This window comes from Artemia sp. Qi Xiang Cuo, unplaced genomic scaffold (assembly GCF_049724085.1).
Source record: "Artemia sp. Qi Xiang Cuo unplaced genomic scaffold, ASM4972408v1 HiC_scaffold_22, whole genome shotgun sequence".
NCBI classification, from domain to species: domain Eukaryota; kingdom Metazoa; phylum Arthropoda; class Branchiopoda; order Anostraca; family Artemiidae; genus Artemia; species Artemia sp. Qi Xiang Cuo.
The window spans coordinates 5,350,635-5,376,307 of NW_028297431.1; the positions used below are offsets into that span (position 1 = coordinate 5,350,635).

General features: G+C 34.5%; 1 pseudogene; it reads right to left on the reverse strand.

The window, feature by feature from the left end:
- Positions 1-2,040: 2,040 nt before the first annotated feature.
- LOC148939086 (uncharacterized) overlaps positions 2,041-25,673 on the reverse strand; it is a 38,916-nt pseudogene continuing 15,283 nt past the window's right edge.

Sequence of the window (25,673 nt, forward strand, 5' to 3'; positions counted from 1 at the left end):
AAACTTATTTCGTTGGGTTCTATGATATGATAACTCTGAGGGTGTGATTTTCATTAAAGTCCTATCCCGCCACTTTTTTATAAAAGACGTCAATTGGTCTCCTGCGCTTAACTTTTTATTGTTTAGATTAAACTTCGATTACTCTGTTTTTTTTAAACGTATAATTATTAAGTTATTATTTTTTTTTATATCGTTAGTTACAACTTCGGTTTTTTATAGTTTAGGTTTATATTTATACGGGTCAATAAGTAATTCAATTTTGTTAAAAATAACTGTTTCATATTTAATTAAGATAGACCCTGAGTGTGTATTACTTATAATATAAGAATATGTATTTAAAAACATTTATAAATAAACCACTAAAACATTTATAAAACTAAAATATTTAACTTTATAATATTATATAACCTTTAACCCCTGGGGACCCGAAAGAAAAATCGCTATCGTCTATTTGTCTATCGCTTATTCGCCCATTTAAATTTTTCCCAATTAACCCCCCCCCCAAAAAAAAAAAAACTAAAAGTGGTTAAAGCGTTGGATTTTCCGTTATATTCGGGGATTCTTGATTGGGTGGGAATGTGTATAGGATTTAACGCTCTTTGGTACACTAAGTTATAAAGATTTTTTCTAAAAACACTTAGACCCTACTTTATAAAAAGATTTCACAAGCTCAACGACTGCAATAGTATAATGATTAGGTTTGCGAGTCTAGAGTTGCGAGACACATGAAAAGAATGAAAGCCTAATCAGGTAGTGCAGGATTCAGAGGTTCTGCATGTCTCCGTGGCTCACAATCTGGTTACAAATGGGTGTGAAAAAGCTTAAGCACGTTTTCTTATTGTTATTAGAATTAATCTTTATTCAAAAATCTTTTTTATTATTTCACTTATTTTTTAGTGATGTTCTGTTTTTTAAATATTTCACCAGACCTTTAAAAATATCAATGTGAATATCTTAAGCTGTATTAAAAAAACCCATCACATATAAAGTGTGTCTGATTGTATTCTTATCTGTACTTCTCTTTTGGCAAGCTAAAGGAATTAAATATAGTTTCTATTTAAAGTTTTTTCTTTATATCAATACTTTACTCTAACATCAGTATAAAGGATAGTCATCATAAAACCTACTATTTTTTTACGAGGGCCTCGACAAAAGGCAAAATATTATTGGTATTATTTTAAGTGTGCCTTACAGGCCTGCTGCCCAACCTTGCGGCGGTGAGAATTGAACTCCCTTCCTATACGGGAAGATCTATTCATTGTCCTACCATAGGGTAGGAATTCTTTTGAGCATTGAAGAATAGACTTGTGTTTACAGCAACTCTTATTGTGAGTGAAAAACTAGTTACGTGCAATCTGAATATGTTAACACAGTGGTCTCGTATTTCAAAGTATTGTGGAGCAGCCATTAAAATTAATATATTAAGAAATAGATACCAATGATCTATGTCTTATAGAACAAATGCTAGAACTGTCCAATACAATTAAAATTCACAAATATACAAAATTGGACAAGTGCAAAATTAAAAAGATACCAAAAACAATCAAACATAAAAAAAAATGAACAAACTCTAGAAATAAAAATATAGACTCTCGAGTAGGGTTAAAATGTTGATAAAAAGCCTGTGTACAATTTATTTTGTCATACTCATGAGGTCTTTGGTGCAAGATGAGTTTATTTTTTGGTTTACTAATGAATAGACCTTCTTTATTCTTTAGAGAAAATTTATGTTTATATGTATTAAAAATTTTAATTTTTTTGGTAATAAAATGCAGTTTTAAAACAATAATTAAAAATATAAAATAAGACTTTTAAATTATTTATAAAAAATACAACATGTTGATTTTCTTACGGACATCCTACTGGATTCTTAGGTAGACAACCTACTAAAGTCCTTAGTAAACATCTTGATAGATCAGCTGTAATTTACAAAATGATTTTACACAAAAAATTAAATCAGCAGCTTTAGAGTGTATTTAAAAATCAAAATCGTACAACATATTTTTTACATTATATAAACATATCTAAGAGAAAATATTATTAGAAAACGGCCCGATCGAGTTTCCTGAATTTGTGACTACGATGGTTAAGAGCGTCAACGACATTGACGCTGAAAAATAAATCAAAGATGCCTTCGACGTCTTCGGCAAACATGGCAAAGTCAACAACAACAACACGGGCAACAAAAAGACATATGAATATACTGAAAAAATGTGAAGTTTAATTTAAATATGCATATAATTATATTTTTTAATTATAATCTTAATTAATTTTTATTTTCTTATTGTTATAAGTGAAAACATTTAAGAAATTTTTTTTCAGTAAAGTACAACTTATATTCCGGATTTTAGAAAGAAAAGGGTATGTCTTGACAGGCGTATTCGGTCTGAAAAACCTCTTCCTAGCTAATTTATCTATTATTGTCTGCCTCCCCGTAGTAACATAATATTTGTAGACATGATTGTATAAAGAGTCGGAAATAATAGTCTGGAGATTGTCTGTGCAGGATTTCAACTCTTCTTGATAGAAGAGCAACGCCAAGATCTGAATACCATGTTGTGACAAAGAAGGGCCCAGGACTGCACGAAGCCTCTAGTCATGTAGGCCCCAAAGACTTCTTTCTGTCCAGTTCTCAGCTGGCTTCAGCATTTCGGTGTAGACTTGAGAAGATTTGTGATCTCCGTCCTGCACTGGTATCCGGGATCATTGCTTTTCCTGATGTGAAAATAATTTCAATGATTTAACGACCATTAAAATTGGAAATTGGAATGTTACGACGTCAAAAAATTACCATCGTATCAACAGTTTGACTGACGAATTCAAATGGTTCAACCTTTACTTAGTATTAGTTCCATAAAATCAGATCAAAGGTTTTGTATTAATTAATTTTTGTTATATATTACTAGTTGACTATTTCCTTTACATCTAACGTGATGATTTCTCAAGATTAACTTTGACGCTTATAAGTGTTGTTTAGGTTGGGAAGGTATTAATAATAGGATACGACTAAAAATTTTAGGGTATCAGTTATAGTAGTATATGCCCTCTGTAGAACCGAATTACGGACATACTAGTGACTCAGATTAATTTTACTTACAGTTACAGGAGCAAATAGACAGGGTCCCAGGTAGAAATATGATGTTTTTATTTGGAGATTTTAATAAACAGGTCGGTAAAAATAGGGATAGGTAGTATCCTAGCCTAGGTAAATTTTGTGTAGGAAAAGAGAACAGTAATGGATACAGACTTTTGTAATTTTGTAGGCATAACAATCTAGTTGTAACCAATAAAGTGTTTGGTCATAAAATGGCTCATAAATTAATATGGTATTCATGTGATGGTAAGACAGCAGACCTTATTGATTATTTTTATAGGAAATCGAAGACTGGCAGGAGCAATACAAGATACTAGGGTATGCACAAGTGCTGTTATTGATGTTAAAAGTAAAGATTACCATCTAGTAGTGTCAAGGGTTAATTTAAAGCTGAGATATCAGAAGGGTAACTACCTCCCGGGAAGTTATGATGTTGGTAGACTCCAGGATGACAATTTGAGAGAAAATTTCCAGGAACAGTTGAATACTAAACCTCAGAGTTTAAAACTGGATAATGTGGAAGATGGTTGGAATAATTGCAGAAAAATATTTTGTGAAGTTGCGGAAGGTGTCTGAGGGAAGAAAGCTAGAAAAGCAGCTAAGAATATTAGTGATAAAGATTTATGTTTAATAGAAAGGAGAAAGGACTTGTACAATAATTATCTGAGTGATAGATCATATGAAAACAAAAGGAATGGTAAGAAACAAAAGGAATGGTAATTATCTGAGGATGGAACATACAACCAGTTTTTACCCAAGGAAAGTGATGTATCTGCATATCTGAAACCAGTAACTGCTAGTGAATTACGTACCACATTGTGGAACATGAGAAATAATGCTTCAGGTACTGACTTCCTTTCATTGCGTAGACATAAGTATGTTTTCTCAGAAATATGCGACCAGGTTTGTGTTTTGTTTAATATGTGCCTAAAATTTGGTGTTTTTCCCGATCTTATGAAAATTGCTAGAGTGGTTCCGCTTTTTAAGGGCGGGGAAAAAAATTTGCCGAATGATTATAGGCCTATTTCATTGCTGCCAGTTTTATCGAGAGTTTTTGAAAAATTGATTAGTGGCAGGATGGTTGATTTTCTTGAAAATAAAAAGTATTTTAGTAAAACTCAGTTTGGATTCCATAAAGCAATGTCGACAGATCAAGCTCGTCTTTTTCTCACGACTTTTGTGAACGATGCTCTGGACCAAGGGTGAAAAGTTGCATCTGTTTTTTTGGACATTGTGAAAGCCTTTGATGCAGTGGACCATGGAATTCTTCTGGTGAAGCTGAGGAATTGTGGTTTTCGAGGTATGTTTTATCGTCTATTGGAATCTTTTCTTCAGGATAGAAAGCAGTTTGTCAGTGCTGGTGAAATTAAATCGCAAGTTAAAAGTGTTGAATTCGGTGTCCCTCAAGGGTCTGTTTTTGGGCCACTACTGTTTCTTATATATATTGATGACCTGCGAAATGCTATCAATGAACTGTCTTTTGATTTAAAATGTCGTGATACTGGAGCATCAAAATATATTTTGCCTTATTTTGCTGATGACACGCATCTAACTGTTGCTGCAAAAACCGGGGAAATGCTTATACAGAATCTTCAGACTGGCATGTTAAACATTGAGAAATGGATGAGGGTTAACAGACTTCAGCTAAACCATGCAAAATCCCATTTTTTAATGTATGGGAGAAGTAGCAATTACTACCCTTGGATTGACAAAATACAGTTCGGTGAAAATATTCTGCCTCGGGAAGTTTCGACAAAGTATCTAAGGATGATTGTTGATGAGTGCCTTAACTTCAAAGAGCACATTTCATGTTTTAGTGGCAAAGTCGCCAGAAATGTTGGGATGATGAGGACACTGAAGCACTTTTTCCCAAAAGACATTATGAGATTGCTTTATTTTTCTTTTGTTCACCCATACCTTCTATATGGTTGTCTTGTGTGGTCAAGTACGTTTTTAATGCACCTTCGTCCCCTTAGAAGTTTACAAAATAATGCCCTATGTGTTTTAACTGGAGATAATCATAATATATCTGTTAGACATAGATATAATCAAGTAAATATATTACCGATGGCTGGATTATTCCGTTTTTATAATGCTCTTTTTATGTTCAAATATACACACGCGTTATTACCTGAGTGTTTTAGGGAAATGTTTACAAGTGGTGTTAATTTTCATAATTACTCGACTAGAACATCAACACCAGTTCGACGTCCTCAGGTTATTACAAAGCGATCCGCTTTTTCCATAAGACATGTTGGCCCTCGGGTATGGGAACCATTAACGCATGCAATTTCAACAATTGATGAGCTAAATGAATTTCGCAGTAAATTAAAAGGACAGTGTTTGTCTACATATGAGTTTTAATCCTTGCTGGGCGAATTTTCTCTCAAGTGATTGAGACACTTTTTTTTGGGAGGGCGACGAGGAGGTAGAACAGAATGAATTATTTTTAGTTTTGAGTTTTTCGGTATCCAATTAGGTCGTGAAATAATTAGAAATTAATTTATTTCGTTTATTTTTATTTATTTATTTTTTTATTATTATTTTTTGTCCTTTTTTTTGGGGGGGGGGGGGGTCTAAGGCTGGCTGGTAATAATTGTGTATGTAGGGTTTTGTAAAGGGTGATGTGTACCCATACAAGTTTAATAAACTTCGGGTTTTGTTGTTAATGTGTTATAATTTTTTAATAAAACCTTTTTCTCTCTCTCAAAGTGGAGAAAACATTAAAATATGAACTAAGAAGGTGTGAAAAGGAGGCAATAGATAAAATTGGCGAGATTCTGGAAGATGCAGCAAGACGGAATAATATTAAAACATTTTACTGGCATGTTAATAAATTGAAAGGGAGTAGTCAATCAGGATGTGGCCCAGTTAAAACAGACATGTGGCCACAATTAATGATAAGGACAGAACTAAAGAGAAATGGTCTAAACATTTTGATAGTTCGATTAACTGTGATAGTTGCAGGGAAATATATAGAGTAAATTTAAAATGTTTTTTATACCTTGTATGTGATTGATGTTTTTTTTTGTGAATAAAATTTATTGAAATTAATGAAATGATTAAAAAATAATACTTGTAGATTTGATGATAGGTTTGAATATTATTTTCTGAACTTTTGTTTATATTGTATTTGGTAAAACTCAATGAATAGTATTAACAATATTTTTTAATAAATTTAAGAATATGAAGATATTATGACAACATAAATTAATAAAATTTATAAGAAAGGTGATACATTTTAGACTGTGAAATGACGCAGACAAAGTTTTAAGAGAAGAAAAGTGCGGTTTTAGAAAAGGTGGAGGATGTGTCGACCAAATTTTCACTCTTAGGCTAATAATTGAGAAGTGCCTGAGTTGTCAAACAGATTTGGTCCTCAGTTTGATAGATTATGAGCAAGCTTTCAATTCTATTGATAGAAAAGCTTTAGTAAAGGTTTTATCCTTGTATGGTATACCAGACAAATACATTAAAGTGATTAGTGTTATGTACGAGAATAACACTGCTGCTGTTAAGGCAGGAAATGAGGTTAGCAGCTGGTTTTATATTAAATCAGGAGTTAAGCAGGGTTGTATTCTATCCCTATTTATATGGGTTATTTTGATTGACTTTGTCTTAAGGAGCACAGGAAAGGCAATGGGAAACCACGGAATCAAATGGTCAGGAAAATTTCTCCTGGACTTAGATTGTGCTAATGATTTAAGCATCCTAGATTAAAGTGTGAGCAAAGTGAATGAAATTTTAGAGGCTTTGCGGGTTCAGGGTGCTAGAATAGGCTTGAAAATTAATGTTAAAAGACTAAGTCATTAAGGCTAGCCATAAGTGAAGATGAAAAGGTGACGTTGGGTAATGAAAAGATTGATCAGGTGGCCAGCTTCACTTACCTTGGTAGTATTATTAGTAATGATGGTGTTAGCAGTGAGGATTTTAAAATTAGAAGATAATCGTCTCAGGTGTTTTTTCACAGTTAAAAAAAGTTTGTGTTTAGAATAATCTCCTTCTTAGAATCAAGAGGATAGTATGAACATATACCGTGATGAAACAGAAGATTTTTAGACATTGGTGTACTGTCAATTTGCTTAGGATTTATTCAAGGATGTCCAGATAACTATCTTCAGGAGCAGTCTGTTTCCATGTCTGATTGACCATATTTCAAAAACTAGACTCTACGACAAATTTGGTTCAGTACCGCTCTCTAGGGCTATAATGAAAGAAAGGTTGAGGTAGCTAGGGCATGTTTCGCGGTTCAAGGATGACAGATTGCCGAAGTCTGTTCATTTTGGCCAACTATTTACGGATAAGCAGACAGCAATTCGGCCTCGTCTGTGTGGGGAAGAAGACAAAAAAACATAGTTACATGAACGTTGATAGTCGTGAACTGTGAGAAAATTTTATTTGTTCCGGCGTGCGTGCGTTATTCTTATAGATATTAATGAGGTTTTTCCCTTGTAAAGTTGTGCTGATTTGAGTTGTTAGCTGTCGTAGTAGTATATTGATGAGAACAATGATCAGTTTAATTTCTACTTGTGTTGAGTTTGACTTATTTTAATTTCTGTGGTTTTCGCGTTTTACTTATTTATTGATACTGATTTGTGGTAGTTGCATGTTTGGTAGATTATTTAATGCTATTTTTGTTCATTTTTGGTTTAATGGAGTTCTTTTCTTTTTTTTGAATAATCCAGTTTGTACGAAAAGTTTTTTTTGGTTAATTGTTGTTCGTTTTAATATTGACAGAGTCTTTTTCTTGAAAATAGTCTGATCCTCGTCTGAAGTTACATAGTCACCAATTCCCGAAGAACCTTAAAGAGCCCCTGGGCAGACCTGAGAACACTTTTCTCGCTTCTCTGGAGAGTTTTTCTCTAAATCAATAAGTTGGTTATGAGCATTCCAATCTTATAAATACAAAGTATCTATCCCAATTCAGCTATGACACATTTCGGGAACCTATTAACTGTGTGGAGGGGTTAGAGTGGCGCTTAAATCGTAGTAATTTGACTCTTAAAAAAGAAAACTCGAGCGTCTGAGTCCCAATCAGATGATCCTCATTTAAACTTTGTGTGACCAGACTTTCTATATAATCCCTAGAGCACAACTTACAAACCGTGCCGTAGGGGTTGGGGGATTTGTTATCCTCAAGATATAATTTCTGAAAACATGTCTATAGCACCCTTCTGATTGGTAGTGTTTGGGGAAGATTTGTAGGGAGAAATTTAACCTATGATCACTCTCTACTAATAAAAAAATGAACTATTAATTTCAATGCCTAATCGACTGAGTTCTTTTTCAAGTTTCTACGTCAAAATTTTCTACAAAAACGTTATATGCCCCAAGAGCATAACTTACGACCCTTGTCATAAGGGCTATGGGGGGGAGGGTTGTCATCCTCAAAGACATAATTCCCAGACCTTTCAACTCAAGTGAAACCAATAGCAATATAAAACGGTGGTTTATAAATGTTGGGGGACATACGGGGCGTTTGGGGGGGGGGATTCTACAGGTGTTTAATTTCGAAGATTAAAAAGGGCAATAGCCTTCTCAATTTCCAATCGAAAGAGTCCTTTTTGAAGTTTTTACGATCCTCTCTTGTGAGGATCAGAAACCTTTTTAATCAGAGAGTTTAATGAAACATCCAGCACATATACCCAAAGGATATTATATGAATAACTCTAGATTTGTGAACACAAAACCTGAGATGTAACATTATCCATTTATTAGATTCGAAAATTAGACTAACAATAGGTCATATTTTAACTTACGAAACTTAAACTTGATCCAGCATCGACCAACAGCCCGGAGAAAATACACATGCCCCCCCCCCAGTTATATTCTAAGTGATTCAGTTAAGAAGTATTTTCACTGGGGTCGTAGGTTCTTTTTTGCACTAAAGATGGCTTAATAAAAGCCTATGCCAAAATATTTGTGTTAATTGTTTTTGTTTCTTTTTAATTTTCTTTTTCTGTCTAGGCGCTAAGGCTTTAGTTCCAATGTCTTTACAATAAAATTTATAACGGTTATCTATGTACAGTACCAAGGTTTAGCATTCTGAAAAGACACAAAAAATAAAAAAAGCAGGTTAATCAACAAAATCCAAAACATTACAGTCACGCTCGGAACATATATTCACAATTTTTTATACGTCCGAAAAAAAACTAAATTACTAAACTAAATTTTTAATATAACATTAAGTTTATTTTACCAGAATCGTCCATCACAAGATATCTAAAACAGGTTATGACCAGACAATTGTTATCCCTTAATAACAGAAGCCGCTCAAAATACAATCTAAATAACATCTATTAATTATAGAATTTTTAGCATTTTAATTCTGTTTTTTTTTATTAAATAAGCCACGTATTAGAAAAATATATATTTAAAAATAAAAACTAAAAAAAGCAACTCTTTAATATTTGTTGTCGATTTGTAATCAAAATACAAAAGAGTTTTAATTAAGAGACAAAAAATAAACTAAATAAGATATAGAACTTTGTCAAGTTAAAATATTAAAATATTTAAATTCTACAAATGATACTTCACTTTTTTATAACAACATTCTATTAATAACGGCTACTTATTTCAACTTTCGGGCCTGGGCGCGAACAAGTGAGTTTATCGTTCCCAAACAGTCCTACAGAACCTGTCAACATTATAGCGGCCGCTTTCAAACAACAATAAACAATTAATTAGAAACACAGAACCTCTATACTGAACCCCCCCCCCTCTGGGTCCGGCCTCGTCGTTGACTGCGGCCCGCTGAGTACCGTTCTTTCTGTTAATTGAATTTATTTTTTTTCTAACATGTTATTTGGATAAAAAAATTATTTTTTAAAAAATTATAGTAAACCAAATTTATTCAATGTTTTATTGTGCCAATTAATAATTTTTAACATGGGAATTAAGGCATAGCAAGTGGGATAAATGGGGTTTCACACTGGCTAGATGAGTTAATTCAACATATCAATTTTAGTTTAAGTTATAAAACTATGCTATCATTATTGGATTATTAATCACATCCAACATATTTTAACCAGAATAATTCCACGAACTATATATCTTCATCAAGTATTTATATGCCTTACTGAAAACTACGATTGTATAAAAACATTTCTTTTGTATTTTTCCAAAATATTAAGTTTTTGTTTTTTAAGCTCCTCCGATATGTCTTATTTAGTAGGATTAGCGTTTAGTGTTCATGTTTTATCACATTTTAATCAGGATCATGCAACTTGACTTTTGTTAATATAAATCCGAATTATTAGTCAAGATCAGTATATTGATGTATATTTTAGAACTAGAAACGATAGTTTGAAAACAAATTACGATTGCTAAGTACGTCCAACGTAGTAAACTGAGGACCATCGGCATCAACAATGAATTGGGTTCATGACTATATTGTCAAGTTGTCTTAAATTTCGAAGCAGACGGAGATTAACATTTAAATTGAAATATATTAAAAAATATTTACTCATCCTGTTTTTTTAAAAACGTCTCAATGGAACAAATAACCCTCCCCTGCCTCCCCATTGGAAGGGAATGATGCATACTAGTTGGGAAATACTCGACTGAGAAAATAAAAAGAAGTGTCGAGTCATTGTGAAAAATTCTCTCGAGTTATTAAAAACCTTACGGGGTCCAAGTAACTTCCTGATTTTCGTGTTTTTATAAGTTAACGCACCCATAGAGAGGTTCTAATATCTAAACTTTGATTGAATGTTTTTCGGGAAATGGTGGACCTAAGAGGGGGGTTAATTACTCTCTGCTCACTTTCAACTATTAAAAAGGGCAATTTCAATTTCCAATCAAATGAGGTTTTTTCTGTTTGAAATTTCTATAACAACTGTCTATATAAACTTTATATGCCCAGGGCATAACTTACAACCTTTGTACTGAGGGCTCTGAGGGGGTTATTATCCTAGAAGACCTAATTTAAAGAATTTTCAACTAAGTGGAACAACTGGATATCTCAAAATTTGGATTGGAGGTGTTTGGAAAAATGGTGGGCGTGTGAGGGGCGTTAGTCGCTATCCAATTACTGTCAATTATTAAAAGAGGAACTATTCCTTTAAATTTCTAGTTGAATGAGCCCTATTGAAGTTTCCACGCTTTCAATAAAAACCTGATTCGCCCCCAGGGCATAACTTACAACCCTTGCCCTGAGGGCTGTGGGGGGGAAGGGGGGAGGGGTTGTCATCCTTAAAGACCTAATTTCCAAAACTTTCAAATATGTTGAATAAATGACTATTTAAAATATTGATCGGATGTGTGTACCGGGAGTAAAACACGATGTATTTGAAATACCAAAATAAAGTTCCTTCTTTAATTCGGACTCCTATAATTAAGCTAAATCTAGTTTCAAAAATGAAAAAGTCCTTAATCAGCAAAGAAAAGAAACTGCAGTCTTTGGATTTCGCTAAGACAGTGAGCAATAAGAAAAGTGCTACGCACACTATTTTTAAGGAAGTGCAATAGATAAGCACGGTGTGAACTCCTACTTCATCGAAACTATATAAGTCATATTATTGGACGAGGGTTCGCGTCCTGGGGCCAAGTAAGCCAATGGCAGATAGTCCCTAGAACGCAGGACGACAGAACTGCGGGTGGGAGTGGGGAACATGTGCCTTTTTAATTTGAATGTCTATCCAGCTCTGAAACGATTAGTACGAAATTATTTTGGTCACCGTTATTGTCATAGAAGTGACCTGTTCCTGTGCAACTAAGCATGTAAGTTCAATAAATCTATTGTCTTTTTATCCCTGTTTATTCCATTTTATATGTCTGTATTTATCCTATATAGCTAAATAGTTTGCCATATCATGTGCCAATAAATTTTTCCATCGCTACATCTGTTGCGAGTAGAAATGGGTTTGATATAAGAATAAGTGTGATTACGTTTCTTATTCGTTATAAATATATAAATTTTGGAGAGACGCTGACTCAAATATGACCGGATTAGGACTAGCCCCACGCGGCTCTTATCGTACACCATTTAGATATCTACTTGGAAATAATAGTCTCCCCAAAATATTTGAGGTAGAATTTAATAAATTTATTTTAAGTTGATATAAACACAAAAAAAAAATGTCTGAAGATTTAGAAGAAAAATTAATAGTGCAGAAATTGGTCGCGAAAAATATAGAAATAGCGAAATCTATCCCGGAGTACAATGGTCAATCAGATATTGACGAATTTAATATCCAATTGACCCAGTTTGTACAATTAACAAAAACAGACGTTGGAGCGTTAAAAGACATGCTGCTTCTACGATTAAGAGGCCAGGCCTTAACCTTTCTAAAACAGGTCGAACATACCATAGGAAATATCGCCAACTTGCCAATAAATACGGTTGATGACTTGTTAAAAGCATTCAAAGATATATTTATAGAAAACATTTCAATAAATAAATTAAAACATGGAGTATTGAACTTTGATTTTTAACAAAATATAAGGGAATATCTGTATAATATACGCATTTCTGTAAAAGCAAAATACGGAAGTGGTTCTGGGCAACTGTATGAAAAAGTCATACTAAATACCTTTTTGCAAGGGCTACCCCCGAAACTATATAGAGTAGTAATATCCAAAAATATTCAGACGTTGGATCTTGCAGTCCAAGAGGTAGAACGATTAATTGAAGTTGATAAAATGGTTGCTAATAATAGTAATAAAAAAATAAATAGCCTAGGCGACTGAACCGCGAACACAATCTTCAAGGGCGAACAAGCATCCCCCAATTTCTTTCCAAGGGATAACTCCCCAGTAGCACAAATAAAAAAAACACCAGAACCCGCTCGGCAGAAAACAGTACGTTTTCAACCCTTTAACCCTACAATAATAAGGTGCTATAACTGCAATCGTGTTGGCCACATAGCAAGAGAGTGCCACTACGTCACCAATCCCATACCAAAAAATGCTGTCGGTAATACGCAAAATTACGGTAACCATTTGTTCAGAAGAACAAATTTTAGCACCGGTCGTGCAATAGACTATAGCCAGGGGGGATTGCGCCAATCAGTACCTTATAATGCGTGCCAACCAAATTTGTCCAACCCTTTCCACAACAGGCAAAATAATTACCGGTTTTAAAACCCAAATACTCGCCAAGGCCAATATAATGCGAGAAAGCACTATGAAAATATTGAAAATTTGCCGATGAGAAATGAAAATTTTACAAGCCAACGGCGCTGGTAAACAGCGCCAGCAAACGGTACTTGGCGAAGACAGGCATACGTAAATCATTTAAATATGCCTACGGAACCTAATACGTCTGAATATCTATTACAGGCACCGACAAATGAAATAAATCCTCAGGGAAACGCTTCAGGCCCCTCAGAAACATAATTTGGATCCAGAGGGTGTCAGGGATACTTAATAGGTCCAAAACAATACTAGTGCCTTCTTTTAGTGATATTATTAATAAGTTATCTATATTTAATGATTTTTGTGTAGAAAACGTTTACTTTACGGCCTTAGTTGACAGTGGAGCCACTGTAAATATCATAAACTCTTGCGTATTTAATATGTTGCCTCTGCACATTAGGCGACAAAAGAACCCTAATAATCCCAACTTAACAAGCGTGACAGGTCATAAGTTAAATGCAAAAGGGTCAATTTGCCTAAACGAAAAAAGAGACAACAGAACCTTCATGACAAATTTTATTATATGTGATAATATCCCATATGAAGCTATTATAGGGGCAAATTTTCTAAGGTCTAATAGAATACTATTAGACGTAGCCAACAAGAAGCTTGTATACCCAGCTAAGGTAGGGGAAGAAATTTCTACCTTAAGAAATCGTAACAGAGGTTACGAAGATAACATAACAGTAAACAAAATTTCTAGTGGTATAATGTCGAAGTATTTTGAACCCCATGTCTCGCAAAGACATGGCATAATTGAAAATTTGTTCAATTATCCTGAGAGATATCGCAGAAATGAAGTAAATTTAAATAATAACAGTATTGAATCTGCGAAAATAAAAATAGGAGATATGCGACAGTACAGATCAAATGAAATTAAGAACATAGTGGAATTGTGGAAAAACATAATAAAACCCACTATGACGCCTCAAGATGCCACAATGGCGCAGCATAGCGCCACTATGAATATAATAAACAAGGAAAATGAAGAGAAATATTACGGATTTGCGATAACGAAAACAAAAATCCCTCCCAAAACAATGCAAAAAATCCAAATATCACAAATGATCGAGCCAATAATTAGCAAATCAGAAATTTGGTTTGCGACACTGTCTGAAATACCTGAAAATCTGTTATGTTAGGAACAGATTATATCTTATGACAAAAGGGAAGGTTTTATTTGGGTAACCAATAACCATGAAAATGATACAATTACGATTAAAAAGGGGACGTGCTTAGTCCAAATCCAGGTTTTAACGGAAAATGATTTAAATAAATGGGAAAATTCTAAAAGAAACCTAGTTAACGGTATTAAAACTTCAAATAACGAATATCCTTTGACTAAATCGCAATTTTTAAACAAATTTAAAATGTATCATATTACGGATATGTAACTTAATAAAAAATTTTGCTATTATTTTGTTAATTTTATGTTTTTTTTTTATTAATAGTAAATTGATATGGGTATGTTCACTTTTTTTCAGATCTCATTTTTAACGACTGGTAATCCCGTAGCAAAACAGCCATATCGTGTACCATACAAGCACAAAGAGTGGTTAAAAAATAAAATCCACGAATTAGAAAGGAACGAAATTATACGCCCAAGTATAAGTCCGTATAGTGCACCAGTGATCTTAGTACCAAAAAAGAATGGAGATCTTAGACTCGTAGTAGATTATAGGGCTCTCAACAAACAAGTAGTTATCGATAAATGTCCTCTACCAAGAATAGACGAAATTATTTACTCAATTTCAAGCAAAAACAAAATTTTTACTTATTTGGACCTTAACAAAGGCTAACACCAAGTGAAAATAGACGAAAAGGATGTCCATAAAACTTCATTTTCAGCATCCGAATATGGATCTTATTAATACTTGAGATTACCATTTGGGATTAAAACAAGTTCAAGCGCGTTATGTAGACCACTATTGCACCTGTTAAGAGGATTAAGGAATATAATTCATTTTGTTGATGATATTATATGCGTGGGGGAAAACACTGAGCAACACTTAGCAACTTTAGCTAAGGTGTTCGAGAAGTTCAGGCAAGGCAATTTAAAATGCCGGCCTGAGAAAGTAAATTTATTTCAATCCAAAATTAAATTTTTAGGAGTAGTAGTAACCCAGGGAGAGATATCCCCAGACCCTGATAAAATAAAATGTGTTGAAAACCTCGAGCCCCCCAGAAGTATGAAAGAATTAAGGGGAATTTTAGGACTTACTGGCTACTTTAGAAAATTCGTGCGTAATTACGCCCAAATTGCGAAACCTCTCACGGAATTAGCTAAAGGGAACTCCCATAATGTTACCTGGTCCCAGGAAGCTCAAACTTCCCTAGACCAACTCAAACAGGCGCTCATTTCTGAACCAATTTTATCACTCCCTGATTTCGAAAACGGAAAATTCATCGTTACCACTGATGCTAGCTCAAAGGGGATAGGCACTATCCTTTCGCAAACAATACCAGTAGAAAACCCTAACCCTCTACAGGGAACACCTAAACAAATAGAAAAAGTTATATGCTATTCAAGAAAAACTTTATCAAAAGGCGAAAGTAGTTATTCAACCACTAACTTAGAATTACTTCCGTTATCTACCACTTGAACAAGTTTAGACATTATTTAATTGGTAGAGAATTTATACTACGATCAAAACAAAAAAGCTTGCAGTACATGCGCACCTTCAGAAACCCAAAGGGCATTCTAGATAGATGGATTATGAAAATCCAAGACCTAGATTATGAATTCGAACATTTAAAGGGAAAACAAAACGCAGCTTGCGACTTTTTGAGTAGATATCAAGAAAATAGTCCGTCGGAAACTGAAGAAAATGAAGTTAATGCTATTAATGCTAAAAGCAAACATGGATGTAAGAAAAACAAAGTCAAGGACGCAGTAAAAGAAAATAAGATTAACTATTGTCCCTTGTCTTTGGAAAATATAAAAAGAAAGCAAAAAAAGGAAGAAATGTGTGTAGCACTAATTGATTATTTTGTGAATGATGAGGCGTTACCGGATAAATTCAAAACTCTTAGAAAAGAGATAGATAATTTTTACTACGACCTGGATGAAAAAATAATGTGTAGAATTGTGACTGCTGAGACAAATAGAAACCAAACCTCGATAATACCTGTATTATCACAAAACTTAATAGGGCCTGCATTTGAATATTTTCATGCGGACACAGGTGGACATTTAGGAGTTATGAAAATGTTCCATAAGCTAAAACAATACTTTTACGTACAATCGGCACTGACAAAACTTAAAGAATTTGTAAGTACATGCGAAGCATGTAATTTGAGAAAAATCCCCCCAGCTTATCCAAATCCTCCAATGGGAAGGGTCCCAGTAGCAAAGTACCCCTTCGATATTGTCTCATTTGACCTATACGGGACAAGTGGAGGCTTACCTGTTTCTAGCAGAGGCCATACTTGTATTCTTTCGGTTGTAGATCATTTTTCCGGATTTACTTTTGCAAAAGCATTAAAAAATCAAGGTGTTTGTGCCACAAGTAAGGCATTAGCAAAAATATTTTTACAATTTGGCATTCCTAATAAAATTTTGAGCGACAACTGGAGCAATTTTGTTGCAAAAGTAACAAAAGATTTAATGAGTTTCCTTAATATAGAGAAAATGGTGACAGCGCCTTAACATCCACAATCTATTGTCAAAATAGAAAACAGACATAAAATATTTTCGAACGTAAGAAGTGTTTATACAAAAGAAACGAGGAGCAACTGGGACAAATTCTTACCCTACTTAAACAACGTAATCAACACTGCTTATTCCGAAACACCCAGAGAAAACCCATTTTATTTACTTTTTGTTAGTTTTTTTAGAATCCCGTATTATTAAATTATTTAATCTCGAAAGTATTATAACGACTCAGAAGATTATAAACAAGAATTCATAAATAGAATGAGGAAAACTTATAAAATAGTTAGGCAAGAGTTGGAAAAATGTAAAATAAACCAAGAACTAAGAAACCAACCCAAAGTTAAGGGGAATATAAATTTCAAAGTAGGAGACTTCGTTTACCTAAGGAACGAGGCGAAAACGCAAGGAAAAAAACTTTCCAACAAATATTCTGGACCGTACAGAATATTCAAAAAAGTACGATAATGAATATACTTTTAAAATTGAAAAGCCCGATAGTGGAAGAACTTACAAGGCACATGTTAGCCGAATAAAAAGAGCCAAATTTCCAGAGAGATGGGTATCACAGCCCTCCTCTACTGATTCGTCAGATTCGGAAAATGAACCCCCTAAATCAAGATTGGCAGAGCTAAAACCTTCCAATTTTAAACAATGTTATTTTGAAAATGATAATAGTGATGAACAAAACTTCGAAGAATTTCTATCAATGCAAAATTAAGTTGTTCCTAAGCAATAATCCCTAATACCAGAATCTTTTCCTGAAATAGAAATTCCAAAAAATCCAAAAAGGTATTAATCGGCGAACGCAGGAGATTTAGATTATACAATATCTCCGAAAACCCAATTTTTCCCCGATAGAATTTCGACCCCCTGTCCCCCCAAAAGATTTCCAGACGATATGGTTTCCCCTACGACACCAATAGAAAGGCCCCTGTCTTTACAGGAAGAATTAAACAGAGCTGTAGAAACCCCCGGTATTACTGTAAAGAAAACTCCTCCCAAAAATTTAACTAAAACAAACCTGCGAGAAGACATGGATTTAACAAATTTTCCCATAAAACCGCGTCAACGTACATGGCCCGGGAATAAAACTCCAACGAATGACCAGCAAGGTCGATATCATGATATAACGGTGTCCACGGTCAAACCTAAACACGACTGGACGTGGTCTTCACGGAGGGAATCCCTATTGCAAAGAACTCCCCATCCCCCTGAAGACATGGCCTTCAAACACTGGCGGAATCCCGCAAAAACAATTGAGTCCTCCCAAAGCTCTCAAGAATCTCTCAAATCCCCCGAGTTGAGAACTCAAGGTAAGGACTTAGGGAATAAACCTTCTACTTCCAGAGGAGTATAAATTTACGAAAAAATGGCAGGTGATACCACAAAAAATGACACCTCTAAAAGTTCTAATCTAGAGTCATTAGAAACTAGTTTCGTAGAGCCTGACGGTGACTCAGAACTAATATTAGCTAAATAAATAGGAAAACCAAGGCCACTCTCAGCAGCCACACACAGGAAACAAACGAAATTAAAAGGGCAAGAATTTTTGAAAAAACAATACAAAAAGTTTGACCTTATTTTGCTAGACAAACCGAAAAAGAAAAAACCGCAAGAAACAGAGGAGAAAGTAACGACACAATCAGGTAGAACTGTTAAAAAACCTGACAGATGGAAATATCCCTAATTAATGTAAAGACAAATTTCAAAGATATGAATTTAACACCATAATAAATTCAAAAGTGTGCAAGTGAAGTTAACAAAGTCAATATTAAAAAAAAATAAATAAACTAAATAAAATAATACGAGTAATGTCAAAACGTTGACGATCACAGAAAATAACCAAAGGTAGGAAGCTAGTGGTCTACTGAAAACGACAACTCGCGTTGGACCACGTCTTGTGGGAAGCCTGAGGAGGAACTCAAGGCCCATGATTGTTTTTTTTAATTTTTTTGTAAACGATCGTAGGAAGGAATATTTCTCAGTCCTTCAAGTGTAAAAAATTAGTATTCTTATGCCAATCAGGGCCAGTCAAAACAATACTTAAAGGATGAAAAGAAACTTCTGTGAGCTAGTTAAGTTTTCGTTTTTTGGATCAGAATGCTTTGAAAGAGAAACAGAGTTTACTTTCTTATAGCTCTGAGGCGAAAATAAAAGAAGAAGAGAAAAGCGTTTTAATTTCACTAGTTTATATCTATGACGTATACAATAACAGAGAGATCACCGCTCTATAGTTCTGTGACAAAAATGTTCTTTAATTTCATTGGTTTATCTATGACATATCTTGTACTCTAATTTTTGTGACATATTTTCGCAAGTCAGTCACTTTATATCTTACCTATACTAACTCAGGTTCCCCTCGTATTTTATATTAAAAAAAACTCGACCCATGCCCTAACCAAGATGGATATTATCCAAAACAAGAAATTATCAGTACAGAAGCGTCTAATTATATGAAATATTTTATCTTAGTGCAGATTATAATTATTTTAGGCCTACCAGTGTCATTACACGCCGCAAGTTTGCTTATTCATGTGTTTCTTACTCAAGAAATATAATATTTCTTACTCGAGTAATATATGTACCAATAGCCAACTATTGGTAACTATAACCAAACAACCTATTGGTACGTTTATATGTAGAATTTCACGGCGGATGTGAAATTATATCTCAATAATAATACGTAAAATTTTAAAACCATTTGATCGGTTAAGATACATAGATCGAAACCCTGTGTATGTCCAATGGCGACTAAGTAAAACCCACCCGGAATTCCCTTTTAATGTTAAGGTGTTTCTCGCTTAACGGATTCTAATAAGACTTTAATATAATATTTATTCATTTAGTGCTCAAGGATTTGCTCAAACAATAGCCTTCTAAAAAGATATTGATGTCAGTTCTTCATTATGCTTATATTCTTTGCCAAGCATCAACTGGAATCTACGCGGGTAAGCTTGGAAATCCTGCATCTAATGACCTTATTCGAAAGGCGAATACGAGGCACCAATGTTGACTTGCAATTACGGAAAAATCCTGAGACTAAAAACCTCGGCATTTCAGCCGTTAAACCAGGAGCCCCATAAGAACGGCTAAGCCAAGAAATAGGGAAGACATCAGAAAACTAGTGGGTATAGAGGTCTCCACTAGTCCTTGTTATGTCTTGTTCCCTCATTGTAGTATCGTTTGCGTAAAACCGTGTGGTCATGACGCTGCAACATGCGTTTCTTAAACAGCACGGACGTGCGTGAACAATGCAGGCATGAAAAATATTGTAAAAGTAGACCTCAAACTTAATAATGTAGGGTAAATTATGTTTATTTAGTATCGATATTTTCATTCTCAAAACAAATTTGAAGACCTTTCTGTTTTAGATTTTCATTGTGAGTACTAATATTAGTGTATTTATTTAATTTTGTCTCATCGCTTAGAAATTATAACCCAAAAATGCGTGAATTATTGTATGTGTATTTACTTCAAAGAACATGTGATTCTGCCGCGTTGTTTTTATTACAGGAAAGTAAATGGACACATTAGTCATTGAGTATTACAATAAGCTGCCCAGTACAGATACGACCCAGTAACATCTAGTTTCATCATATCTCAACCAACGAAGAGTACTCACCATGACTCCAGGAAACTTTCATCCCAGCTTCGTCTACGAAAACAACAAGTACCTTCTACCGTAGTTTCTTCGACTATGAACCATATTATGTATCATGTAACAATATATTTGAACCTCAGCATAAAGTGATTTAACGAAATATATAATAACATAACTTAAGAGAACCACCTCAATCAGAACAATATAAAAAAAATTTAAAAATATTCGAAGTTAAAAGATACTTAAAGACATTTGAAGATATTTGAAACTGAAGGGAGAGACAATTTGAAGTTTAATTCTGAGAACCCCATCGATCAGAACAAGATATACGATATTTAACGATATTTGAAGTTGAAAGATACTTAAAGACATTTGAAGATATTTGAAGACGAAATTAAAGACAATTTGAAGTTTAATTCTGAGAACTCCATCGGTCAGCACACTATAAACGATATTTGAAGTTAAATGACACTTAAAGATATTTGAAGATATTTGAAGCTGAAATTAAAGACAATTTGAAATTTAACTCTGAAATCACCACCGAACAGTACAAGATAAAAGATACTCAAAGATATTTGAAGTTAAATGATTGTTGAAGATATTTGAAGCTGAAGTTAAAGACAATATATTAAGAGAGTCACTATAGTATGACGACAACCCGTTTCAAAAGGCACAAATGAACAATTTTATGCGAGAATACATTCTCTATGTGCCTCTAAAGTCCTAAAAAAATGATATGCTGAGAAGAAAAACACCAACATCTGCAGTGGGAAGAATCATTCTCCAGTTGACTATTAGAACGATATTTAACAGCCATTTCCCAGTCGACTATTAGGGAAAACTTACCGTGTGAAGACAACTAGACTCGAACTGTTCCATGAAGAAACCATAACGTAAGTGCTTCGAAATTTTTGCCAGGACAAAAGGAGTGAAGGACAGTAATTTACAACAGGAGGGTGTAGTACACTAAGGACACGAAAGGTGATGAATAGATGTGAAGCTACATGTGTTACTTCCTAACAGCTTTGACAATTCAAAAATCTCAATAGTGAAAGTGTTTTAATGTCATCAGTGAATATGATGAACCAAATATTGTATGTTATAAATCATTCATTTATGTACCACAATTATAATTATGTTTATTATTATCATTTAATTAATTTAATTTTGCTTATATAGAATGTAACATGCCATATATACAGAAAAATAAAAAAAAAAGACTTGTAAAAATTGAGTTAAAAAAAAAAAAAAAAAATCTTTTGTATAGTAGCTAGCCTAGAACCATGAAGAATCTTAGTCCGGTAGATGAATTTTAGATAGGGATGTAGAATAAAATAAGAAAAGTAATAGAGAAAATTTTTAGCGCTCCTGATTAAGCCATAACATATATATATATATATATATATATATATATATATATATAAATAATTATGTAAAAAAAAATAGTTAATAAATGGCGAACATTTAAAAAAAAGCCCAAAGGCGAGCAGTTACTAATGACGGGACGTCAATAATTGATGGGAAGGGTGATATGTACCGGGAGTAAAACACGATGTATTTGAAATACCAAAATAAAGTCCCTTCTTTAATTCGGACTCCTATAATTAAGCTAAATCTAGTTTCAAAAATGAAAAAGCTCTTAATCAGCAAAGAAAAGAAACTGCAGTCTTTGGATTTCGCTAAGACAGTGAGCAATAAGAAAAGTGCTACGCACAATATTTTTAAGGAAGTTTAAACGATAAGAACCGTGTGAACGCCTAAATCATCAAAATATTTAAGACATATTATTGGACGAGGGTTCGCGTCCTTGGGCCACGTAAGCCAATGGCAGGCAGTCCCTATAGCGCAGGACGAAAGAACTGCGTTTGGGAGTGGGGTAAATGTGCCTTTTTAATTTGAATCTCTATCCAGCTTTGATACAATTAGTACGAAATTATTTTGGCCACCATTATTGTCATAGAAGTGGCCTGTTGCTGTACAATTAGGTATGTAAGTCCAATAAATCTATTATCCTCTTGTATGTGTTTGTCTCTCTTATATGTCTGAGTCTAGTCCTATGTTAGGTAATTAGTTCGCCAGTCTCCAAGTTAAATGCTCCCAAAGGAATCTGATCTCCAGATAGCCCGATAAGAAGAGGCCACGTTTTTTCATCCCTACAAGCACCAAAAGTTGTCGTCGCCACAGCTTAGAAAGAGTTTCTAACCCCTGCTAGCCTATAAGAATTCGTATCTCTTAAGCAAGATCTAATTGCGCCGTGGAAACAAAGCTCTGAGACGTCAAAATTTATAGTTTAATAAATCGTAATTACTCCCAAAACTATACATAACATGTGTTTGAAGAAAAAATGGACGTGAGAGGGTGGTTAGTTGCCTTCTAATCACTTTTTACTATTAAAAAGGGCACTAGCCCTTTGTATTTCCAGTCGAATGAGCCCTTTTTCAAGTTTCTACGATAAAGATTGCAATAAAACCCTTATATGCCCCCAGGGCAAAACTTATAACGCTTGCCCTGAAGACTGTGGGGGGAGTGTCCTGCTCAAAAGTATAATTCCCTGAACTTTGAATTGCGTGGAACAAAATGACTATCTCAAATCTTTATTGGATGTGTTTGGGGAAATGGTGGGCGTGGAAAGGGTATTAGTTGCTTTTCAATCACTTTCAACTATTCAAAAGGGCAGTAGCCTTTTCAATTTCTAATCGAATGAGCACTTTTTGAAGTTTCTATGACATTGTGCTATATAAGAACCTTATATGCCCCCTGGGAATAATTTACAACACTTTCCCTGAGGGCTGTGGAGAGGGGGGGTTTTCATCCCCAAAGACCTGATTTCCAGAACTTAAAACTATTTTTAATAAAATGGCTATCTCAAAGTTTTGATTAGATGTGTTTGGGGCAAAGGTGGGCGTGAGAGGCGAGATTGTTGCCCTCTAATCACTTTCAACTATTAAAAAACTATTCTAAACTATTCTAAAGTTTCTATGACAACGCCTTCTATAAAAAAAACCTTATATGCCCCCAGGATATAACTTTCAACCCTTGCCCTAAGGGCTGTGGGGGACTGTTCTCAAAAATATAATTTCTATCTGGAAATCAACTAAGCTGAACAAAATGGTTGTATCAAAATTTTGATTGGATGTTTCGGGAAATGGTGGACATGGAAGGGGTGTTAGTCGCCTTCTAATCACTTTCGACTATTGAAAAGGGCACAAGCCACTCCAATTTCCAATTGATTGAGTACTTTTCGAAGTTTCTACGACATCTTCGATACGAAGTGCCCTGCTCTAAAGGAAAAAATTAATAAATAATACATTGTGCAAACATCGTTCTTATATGCCCCCAGGGCATAACTAAAACCCTTGCCCTGATGGTTGTAGGGGAGTGTCCGCCTCTTTAATTAATCCCCTTTTTCTTGTTCCGTTCTCGGGTGTCCCCGTTCTTTACTTAGGCAGCGCGATCGTGCTGCCTATGATTTATACAACAACTTTCTCTATAAACCTTATATGCCCCCAGGGCATAGCTTACAATCTTTGTACTGAGGGCTCTGAGGGGTTTATCATCCTAAAAGACCTAATTTCCAGAACGTTCAACTACGTTGAACAAAATTGACATCTCAAAATTTTGATTGGGTGTTTTTTGGAAAATAGTTGGCGTTAGTCGCTATCCAATTACTTTCAACTATTAAAAAGGCACTAGCCCTTTCAATTTCCAATTGAATGAGCCCTTTTGAAGTTTCTACGACAACGCTTTCAATATGCCCCAGGGCATAACTTACAACTCTTGCCCCAAGGGCTGTGGGGGGAGGGGTTGTCATCCTTAAAGACCTAATTTCTAAAACTTTCAACTACGTTGAATAAAAGGGCTATCTAAAAAAATTTATTGGATGTGTTTGGGGAAAAGGTGGGTCTGAGAGGGGGGTTAGTTGCCCTCAAGTCACTTTTAACTATTAAAAAGAGCACTATCCCTTTGAGTTTCAAATCGAATGAGCCCTTTTTTAAGTTTATGCGGCAAAGATTTCAATAAAAACCTTATTGCCCCCAGGGCATAACTTATAATCCTTGCCCTGAGGGTTTTGGGGGAGTGTCCTCCTCAAAAAAATATTTTCTATATGGAAATCAACTACGCTGAACAAAATGGCTATCTCAAAATTTTGACTGGATGTATTTGGGGAAATGATGGGCGTGAGGGGGGGGGTAGATACCCTCCAAAAACTTTCGACTATTAAAAAGGGCACTAGCCACTCCAATTTCCAATCGAATGAACCGTTTTCGAAGTTTCTACGACAACTCCTTCGATTCGAAGTGCCCGGGTATGAAAAAAAACACATTGTGCCCACATCGTTCCTTACTTAGGCAGCGCCAGCGCGCTGCCTATGATTTCCGTTTTTTGTTGGGCAACGTTTAAAATTACTTATGCTGTATTTTAAACATCAGCTTTTTAAAAACAGGTTTTTTATAAATTTTCTCAATATAGTAATTGCATGTATTTAAATACTAGCAAACATATATGTACCTACTTCTAAGCCAATTAGCGGGCCTTCAGGGGGGGGAGTAGAACCTCGGCAGGGAAGTAAAAATCTTATAAATATAAGAAGTTTTACTTTAATGATTATCTGTACGGAGGCTAAAAACTTTTTTTGTTAGATGTGCACTACAGAAAGCCAGTCACGAAGGGAATCAACTTCTTTCTCAATCTGTCTAGAGTATATATTTAGATAAAGCCAATACACGACAAAGAAAAAAGAGAGAGGGAGGGAGTGGGGCTTAATACGTAATGGCTAAATGGAAGTAGAGGCTGGGACAGAACTAATATTAAATATTAATTTTTTTGTTTTCTTTTGTTCCTAGTAATGGTTAATGAAATCAGTAAGGAGTTCCCTCAAAGATGGAAATATGTGGGTGAGTTGAAGATTCCAGAACTATGCCACATGTATATTAAAATAAACCCCTTTTACCAGTATTTTGGATGAAGTTAAGACCCTTGCAGCAGTATATATCTATATAGTGTATTACGGTAATCACCTGGCAAAAAAAAAAAAAAAAACTGTCTTCCTACTTTAGTAACGTAAATAAATGAGCACTTGAACAAGGTCTAAACCCTACTCACCCATCCAGTTCCCCAGGACAAGACAGTATAACCAATCCGACATTCCGAAACTCAAGTCTAAAATAGAGCAAAATCAGCATCAA